We start from the raw sequence: 8,386 nt of genomic DNA, 5'->3' as shown, positions 1-8,386 counted from the left end.
ATCACTCAGGACCCCTCACATCCAGCACACTCTCTCTTTGAACTGTTGCCATCTGGCCGACGCTACAGAGCCCTGAGCACCAAAACGACCAGATATAGGAACAGTTTCTTCCCCCAGGCAATCCATCTGATGAACACTTAACATACATCTGATGAACACCTAACATACACAGAACAAACCCTATTCTTACATGGGCTACAAGTACGCATTTATATTTTATTTTGCACATCTATATGTGAATTTGCACATCTTTACTTTAATTTGCACACTTATATTTCAATTTGCACATACAACTGTCTACTATTTATGTGTTCAATGGTAAGACATGAACACATAAATAAAACCAAATGGCAGCAGAGGGCGCCCTCTCTCCCCCCCCCCCCTCTCTCCGCCCCTCTCTCTTTCCCCCTTTCTCTCTCTCTCTCTCACACACGCGCGCGCGCGCACACACACGCACACATTTCTGTGTGTAAAAATGCTTCTTCATTCTCTTGTTATCGCTTTAACTACCATATACAGCTTACAGTAGCTCATTTAACTGCAAGTTCTGCTGTTTAATGCTGTTGCTGGGCAACACCATGTTCATGTAACGTCACTTGCTAAACTCGAAGACCCCCCAGTCCCTGGGGAGTTTTGGGGGATTTTTTTTGTTTGTTTTTTCCTAGTAGCTTGGAATGTTGGAAATCATGAACATCAGCTGGATAAAGCATTATTAAAATGTTTAACAATAAAGATAAACACTGATTCCAGGGAGTCCAGGTTGGTCCCAGTTACCTGTCCAGTGTAAGGTATGTTTTGCATGCTGGGACCAGCTTGGGATGGTGGTGTGCTGGTCCAGCATTAGGTGCTGGTTGCTGGTGTGCTGGCCAACCAGCTTGGGATGGTGGTATGCTGGTCCAGCATTAGGTGCTGGTTGCTGGTGTGCAGGGCGACCAGCCTGGGATGCTGGTGTGCAGGGCGACCACCCTGGGATGCTGGTGTGCAGGGCGACCAGCCTGGGATGCTGGTGTGCCGGGCGACCAGCCTGGGATGCTGGTGTGCCAGGTGACTGGCCTGGGATGCTGGTGTGCGGGCCGACCAGCCTGGGATGCTGGTGTGCGGCCGATCAGCCTGGGATGCTGGTGTGCTGGTCTACATATGTTGTCTTTTGGATGCTAGTATAATCCCAGCAATACCACAACAAACCCATTTGTTGCATATCACATTTCTTAGTGCATATTCATAGTTAAATAAAGACCAAGACAATTTTCTAGAGAATTTCAATTCAGTTTTTAATAAAGAAAAACATTCTGGAAGTTTGTTTAAAATATTTATTGGACAATGACATGTTCAATCACACTGAAATATACACACGTGCACAAATAACGTTACACAATATAAACTTTACAACACACATTTTTGGTCTTAGCTTCCTCTCTCTTTTAGCGAGGAACAAGTAGTATGTGGTGGCGATGACCGTGTTTTTTTAAGAGGTGTTACCTGGAGTCGTTTTCCTTTAGACAACTCCTGCTCTATGTCTTCTTTATTCTCTGAAAAATTATAGAAACAAAATAAGAAACAAAACTATATATCACTCATTTGTTTATATTGTGCAGTGAATGAGTTACGATAAAACAGCTACTGCTTAAGTTACATACCTTTAAGCATCAGTATTTGTGCCCTGAAGAAGTCTTGCTTCCATCGTAAACCTGAGTTTGGTCAAACATGTCGTAGTTAAAGTCCTTTATTTCGCTAGTTGAAACAACTGCCGTGCAGCCGTCATCCAGGTATCCACCTCACGTATGCCAACATTCTGAATCCCAGTGATCAACAGATTCGTCGTGTAGAAGCGGAAGCTTTTTATTTACCCCAAAACAAAATCCTAATTACTGTGGCAAAAACATGATGATCTGGAACACGTGCACTTATACTAATTTCGATAAACACTGTAAGGTATATAATGTAGTCGAAAACATTGCGAGATTTATTTTTGGAAAGTGCAGGAACTACATTTACCTTCGTGAACATAGTTGCTTTAAATGCTGATGTTGGGTAATATCTTTTCACATTACCGCTTCACTAAAAAAACAGACAAACAACTTAACTACTTCTTAATTGAGACAAATGGATATATATATATATATATATATATATATATATATATATATATATATATATATATATATATATATATATTCATTCATTCATTCATTCATCTTCTACCGCTTATCCGAACTACCTCGGGTCACGGGGAGCCTGTGCCTATCTCAGGCGTCATTGGGCATCAAGGCAGGATACACCCTGGACGGAGTGCCAACCCATCGCAGGGCACACACACACTCTCATTCACTCACACAATCACACACTAGGGACAATTTTCCAGAGATGCCAATCAACCTACCATGCATGTCTTTGGACCGGGGGAGGAAACCGGAGTACCCGGAGGAAACCCCCGAGGCACTGGGAGAACATGCAAACTCCACACACACAAGGTGGAGGCGGGAATCGAACCCCGACCCTGGAGGTGTGAGGCGAACGTGCTAACCACTAAGCCACCGTGCCCCCCTTATATATATACACGTATATATATATATTTCAAAAACCATCATTCTGTATGATTTGTATGCTGCTTCCCTCTGTGAGCCCGGGAAGTCAACATTTGTTGGTATTACTATATTTAATTTGTGGAGACACTTTAATCCCTAAAGAACGATTTTTAAACGTTTTTATTCTTTGTTATTCAAAGCTTTTTGAGCTTTGTTATTTCAGTTCTTTATTCAAAAGAGGGAGCAAAAGAAATAACACCCTTATAATTAAATATATTCCAATATATTGTGTTTTAATCTTATATTAATGTGTTACATAGAAACATACACAAGCAAAAATAAAGGTTGTTCCCATAAAGCTCATTCTAGAAAGATCATACTGGTTAACCAGATACACTAGCCCCGTTTTGCTTGATAACACCATGACTATGCTGGCCATCCTTCTATACCAGCACTATACCATCACTGACCAGCATTATACCAGCAATGTACCAGCACCATACCAGCACTGACCAGCATTAATAATTGATCAATAATTGTTCAGAATTAATTAATAATTAGGCTTAATATGTGACGTTATCAGCACAATATCAAGCGTGCGCGACGATAATGCAGCAGCATTTTGTCAGTATGTCTTGATGGAATGGGGAACAATGTCCTTCAGGAAATGGATGGAGATTATTTAGAAATACTGAAGCAACACCGCAAAACATAAGTCAGAAAGTTAAACACAACGCAAATGAAAGAATTGGAGTTGGCCAACACAACACCTTGACCTCAATTTCATAGACAATTTAACTGAAACAAAACAGCATGTCTGAGACCCACAAATCTAACTCACATAGACAATTCTGGTTTGAGCTGACAGGAAGGATATACTGGAGTAATTCATATAATCACTCTTTACAAATGTGGTGAGCAGAAAAGCATCTCAAAACAGATAGAACACTAGAACACTTTCGGTTATAAGAAATAATAATAATAATAATAATAATAATAATAATAATAATAATAATAATAATAATAATAAATATAGCTGCAAGCAGCGATACCGGGGTCAAGCCAATCAGATGTGCTCAGAACATGTCGCTGATGAACCATACCAACTTTCGTAGCGATATGGCATTGCATTCGTAAAATACAGAACTTAACGTGAAAATTCAAAATGGCCGACATACAAAATGGCTATCCGAAAACCATTTGGTATGGTTTGACTCAGCAATGTGTAAGTGTGAGTGTGTGTGTAAGTGTGTGTGAGTGAGTGAGTGTGTGTGTAAGTGTGAGTGTGTGTGTAAGTGTGAGTGTGTGTGTAATGTGTGTGAGTGTGTGTGTGTGTGTGAGTGTGTGTGTGTGTAAGTGTGTGTAAGTGTGTGTGAGTGTAAGTGTGTGTGTGAAAGTGTGTGTGTGTGTGTAAGTGTGTGTGTGTGTGTGTGTGTGTAAGTGTGTGCCAGTGTGAGTGAGTGTGTGTGAGTGAGTGTGTGTGAGTGAGTGTGTGTGTAAGTGTGTGTGTGTGTAAGTGTGTGTGAGTGTGTGTGTAAGTGTGTGTAAGTGTGAGTGTGTGTAAGTGTGTGTGTAAGTGTGTGTGAGTGAGTGAGTGTGTGTGTAAGTGTGAGTGTGTGTGTAAGTGTGAGTGGGTGTGTAAGTGTGAGTGTGTGTATGTAAGTGTGAGTTTGTGTGTGTAAGTGTGAGTGTGTGTAAGTGTGTGTGTAAGTGTGTGTGAGTGAGTGAGTGTGTGTGTAAGTGTGAGTGTGTGTGTAAGTGTGAGTGTGTGTATGTAAGTGTGAGTTTGTGTGTGTAAGTGTGAGTGTGTGTAAGTGTGTGTGTAAGTGTGTGTGAGTGAGTGAGTGTGTGTGTAAGTGTGAGTGTGTGTGTAAGTGTGAGTGGGTGTGTAAGTGTGAGTGTGTGTATGTAAGTGTGAGTTTGTGTGTGTAAGTGTGAGTGTGTGTGTAAGTGTGAGTGTGTGTGTAAGTGTGAGTGTGTGTGTAAGTGTGAGTGTGTGTGTAAGTGTGTGTGTAAGTGTGTGCGAGTGTGAGTGAGTGTGTGTGAGTGTGTGTGAGTGAGTGTGAGTGTGTGTATGTGAGTGTGTTTGTGAGTATGTGAGTGTGTGTGTGAGTATGTGAGTGTGCGAGTGTGAGTAAGTGTGCGAGTGTGAGTGAGTGTGTGTGTAAGTGTGAGTGTGTGTGTAAGTGTGAGTGTGTGTGTGTGTAAGTGTGAATGTGTGTGTGTGTGTGTAAGTGTGAGTGTAAGTGTAAGTGTGTGTACGTGTTTGTGTAAGTGTGTGCGTAAGTGTGTGTGTGTGTGTTCCTTGTATGTGAAAACATACTTGGCAATAAAGACCTTTCTGATTCTGATTCTGATTCTGATGAGCAACGGATCCAAAATATGCAAGAATTTGTCTCTAGGCCTTACGAGTCAGCAGTTATGAACATGAACATAATTGGATTTTTGGACTGTTGGTGGCGCTAGAGGGTTTGAGCTAGACACACCAAAGTTGCTATAGTAACTTCTAAGACTGGCCTCTACATTGACTTCAATGGTGGAAGAGGAATAATAATAATAATAATAATAATAATAATAAAAGAAGAAGAAGAAGAAGAAGAAGAACAAGAACAAGAAGAAGAACAAGAAGAAGAACAAGAAGAAAACTAACGATAACAATAGGTGTCTACGCCCCTTTGGGGCTTGACCCCTAATAATAATAATAATAATTAAAGCTGCAGCATTTCCCGGGTTCAAGCGTTTAAGGCCTTTAGGGAGTTTAAGGCCTTAAAGGATTTTCACATAAACAAAGTGACCCACAAGTTACAGAGGGTGGCACCTGCTCCTAATTTAGTGTCTCTAATACAGAAAAGCTTACCAACGTGTTGCTCAATATATGTCATGTGAAGTACTCACCTGTCCAGTTTTCCCCAAAATAAACAAAGTCATATCCATAAAGCGAAGAAACACAAGCATCCAGATGCAGAACGAGTGACCAGCAAGTCACATACACAAAGTGACCGGCAAGTCACATACACAAAGTGACCCTCAAGTCACATACACAAAGTGACCCTCAAGTCACATACACAAAGTGACCCTCAAGTCACATACACAAAGTGACCCTCAAGTCACATACACAAAGTGACCGGCAAGTCACATACACAAAGTGACCCTCAAGTCACGTACACAAAGTGACCCTCAAGTCACATACACAAAGTGACCCTAAAGTCACATACACAAAATAACTAAGAAATTGGGATACATGAACAGTCTGATATACTAAAACCGAATGAACAACAATATAGCCCTCTAATTGAAGCTGAATGTGCTTGGAGGAGAGCACTAATTCTAGAACACTGAGAGCACTGATTTTAGAACTGTGTTCGGACTGTGATGTCACACAGGATAATGAAGATTGACAGGAGATGTCCAATGGTAGGGATCTGAAAACATAGATAGTGGAGCAAAGAGAGAGAGAGAACAAGAACAAACAATCGCCGCGGTTTTTGAACTGTGACCTCAGTTTGACCTCTTTCACATGTGTCCCAGGTTTGGTGTTGATAGCTCATTTAGTTCTTGAGTTATTGACATTTTAGTAAAACTGGCTCCTCACAGTCCGAACATTTTGGGGCCCCTTAAGGACCCTGAATCAAAATTTCGACTTTTTTTTGAAAATTATTGACATTGAGACTCCAGAGAATATTACTGCACTGGATTGGTCTCGATCAGGCGAAAAACCTAGGACTAGTTAGCAAAAGAAGGTTTCGGACAAAATGCACTATAGCGAAAAAATTTAATGGCGGAAATGAAATCGGAGATATATGTTTTTTAAGTCATGAGCCAAGGATTCCAATGATATAAAGCATATACGAGATTTGGACATACGGTTTAGGAGTTATGGGCACAAACGCGTTGAGGGGCGCTGAAGCGCCCCAAATTGTCCGATTCCGCTGAGACCTTGGCCCTGAGTAACTGTGACCAGTACTACCATCTGACCAAGTTTGAGCTCTCTAGGCCTTACGGTTTGGGCTGCACGATCGTTTCTATGGCGGAATAATAATAATAATAATAATAATAATAAAAATCCTAACAAAAACAATAGGTTTCCAGCGCTTCGCGTTTGGCACACAGCATTACATTTGAATGTAAACCTTTAAAGGATTAAAACATACTGCTACAATAGGATGATATTGGACATAAACATAAAACCACCTGACTTTATTTCCCTTCAACTAGTCCTCTCGCCTTTTCACAATGCCTCCATCACCTCATTTTCTTTCTCTTCTCAATCCCCTGCATCTTGCCCCCCCCCCACCCCCCCAGACACATACCTTATCCTCGCTAGTACTCTATTTATTAGCGCGTTCCTTCAATATTTTGTGTGTTAATCCATTCGTTATCATCCCCAGCATCAGCATCATAACGATTGTCACCACCATCATAATCATTGCCGTCGTCATTATGTAGATGGCTTATAACGAAGCGCAGGATTTATTAATGCTTTCACAAACACCGGGGACCGACATCAGAACGGACTGTGCATCCTGCGCGTGCTGATGTAAATAACATTATTACATCGTAGAAATAGACGCACGTGCATGCAGGGCTTTAATGTAGAATGCAATCGGTGGACACACACGCACACACACACACACACACACACACACACACACACACACACACATTAACGGCTTTGCTGGTTTCAGGTCGTTGATCCGAGGCTGCAGTTAGATGAGGCTTTAACACACCGGGAACATGCACGAGCTTTAAACTGAAGATCACCGACAGCACACGGAAATCCCCCTGGATGGTGAGTTCGTCGTTTTAGTACCGTGTTGTTATTTGGCTCAACATAATGCACAATGTGTCCTGCAGGATTAAACCTTAATATTGAAGTTATTAATTATTTATGAGGAGAATCACGAGATCATGCTCGACTCAGTGCACTTGCGTTTGTAGGTCAGAAGTTAAACCGTTATGTGCCTAAATTTTTTTTTAAAAATTATTATTATGATTATTATTATTTACAGAATTGGTGTTTTATATTTTCTAGGGTTAATGTTCTTGTGTTACACTGCCAAAGATTAGAGAAGCGAGAAATGATACAGCTGCTGCAGAATAGCCATAATGCAGCTTACTGTTTGTATAATAATATAAATATTATAAAATAATAAAAAAATAATGCAAAGAATAAATCAGTTTAACTAATATCCCATTTATCCATATAATAACGATCCAGCATACCTGTCCAACATGCTGTTAGCAAACGAGCTAATGCAAATGTAGCTTGTCAAGGCTAATGCTAACTGGCTGCTGCAGCAGCAACAGTTTGAGAGCTAACTCGGTTTTCTTTAGTTTTACAGAACAATTATTATTAGTAAGTAGACAAATAATGAATGTACAAGTATATAGTGTACAAATATGTTAATAGTCGACGCGGTATACAGAAGTGTTTCTAGTTTCGAGGGGATTCATACAGTTATGCTAGTGTTCATGAACTCACGCGTTCGCGTTTATAAATGTGTGTTTTGTGTTACGTTATGAGTTATGAATGTGTTTTTGTTTATTTTTGTTATGTCATCATGAGCCTAATTTGATGTTACTAATGGGATTGTTAGTGAGATGCTGTCTAAGGCTATGTCCACATTAATACAGATGAATTTGAAAAGTATATTTTTGCTTTGTATGGAACAAAAAATGAGATTTTCTGAAACAACAATATATTTTTAGTCATGTTACGCAGTAATCGTCGTATCGGGATTTATTTTTTATTTTGCATGATATCTCTTGGAATGTTAACGCTTAGTGGGATCAACCTTTGTTTGTGTGTTAAGGTGCAGACTGAGTTCAGCAGTCACATTGTGACTCGACCTGAGGGAAAA

The sequence above is a fragment of the Tachysurus vachellii genome, chromosome 18, assembly GCF_030014155.1.
Source record: "Tachysurus vachellii isolate PV-2020 chromosome 18, HZAU_Pvac_v1, whole genome shotgun sequence".
Taxonomy (NCBI): domain Eukaryota; kingdom Metazoa; phylum Chordata; class Actinopteri; order Siluriformes; family Bagridae; genus Tachysurus; species Tachysurus vachellii.
Note: the sequence above shows the minus strand (reverse complement) of the source record.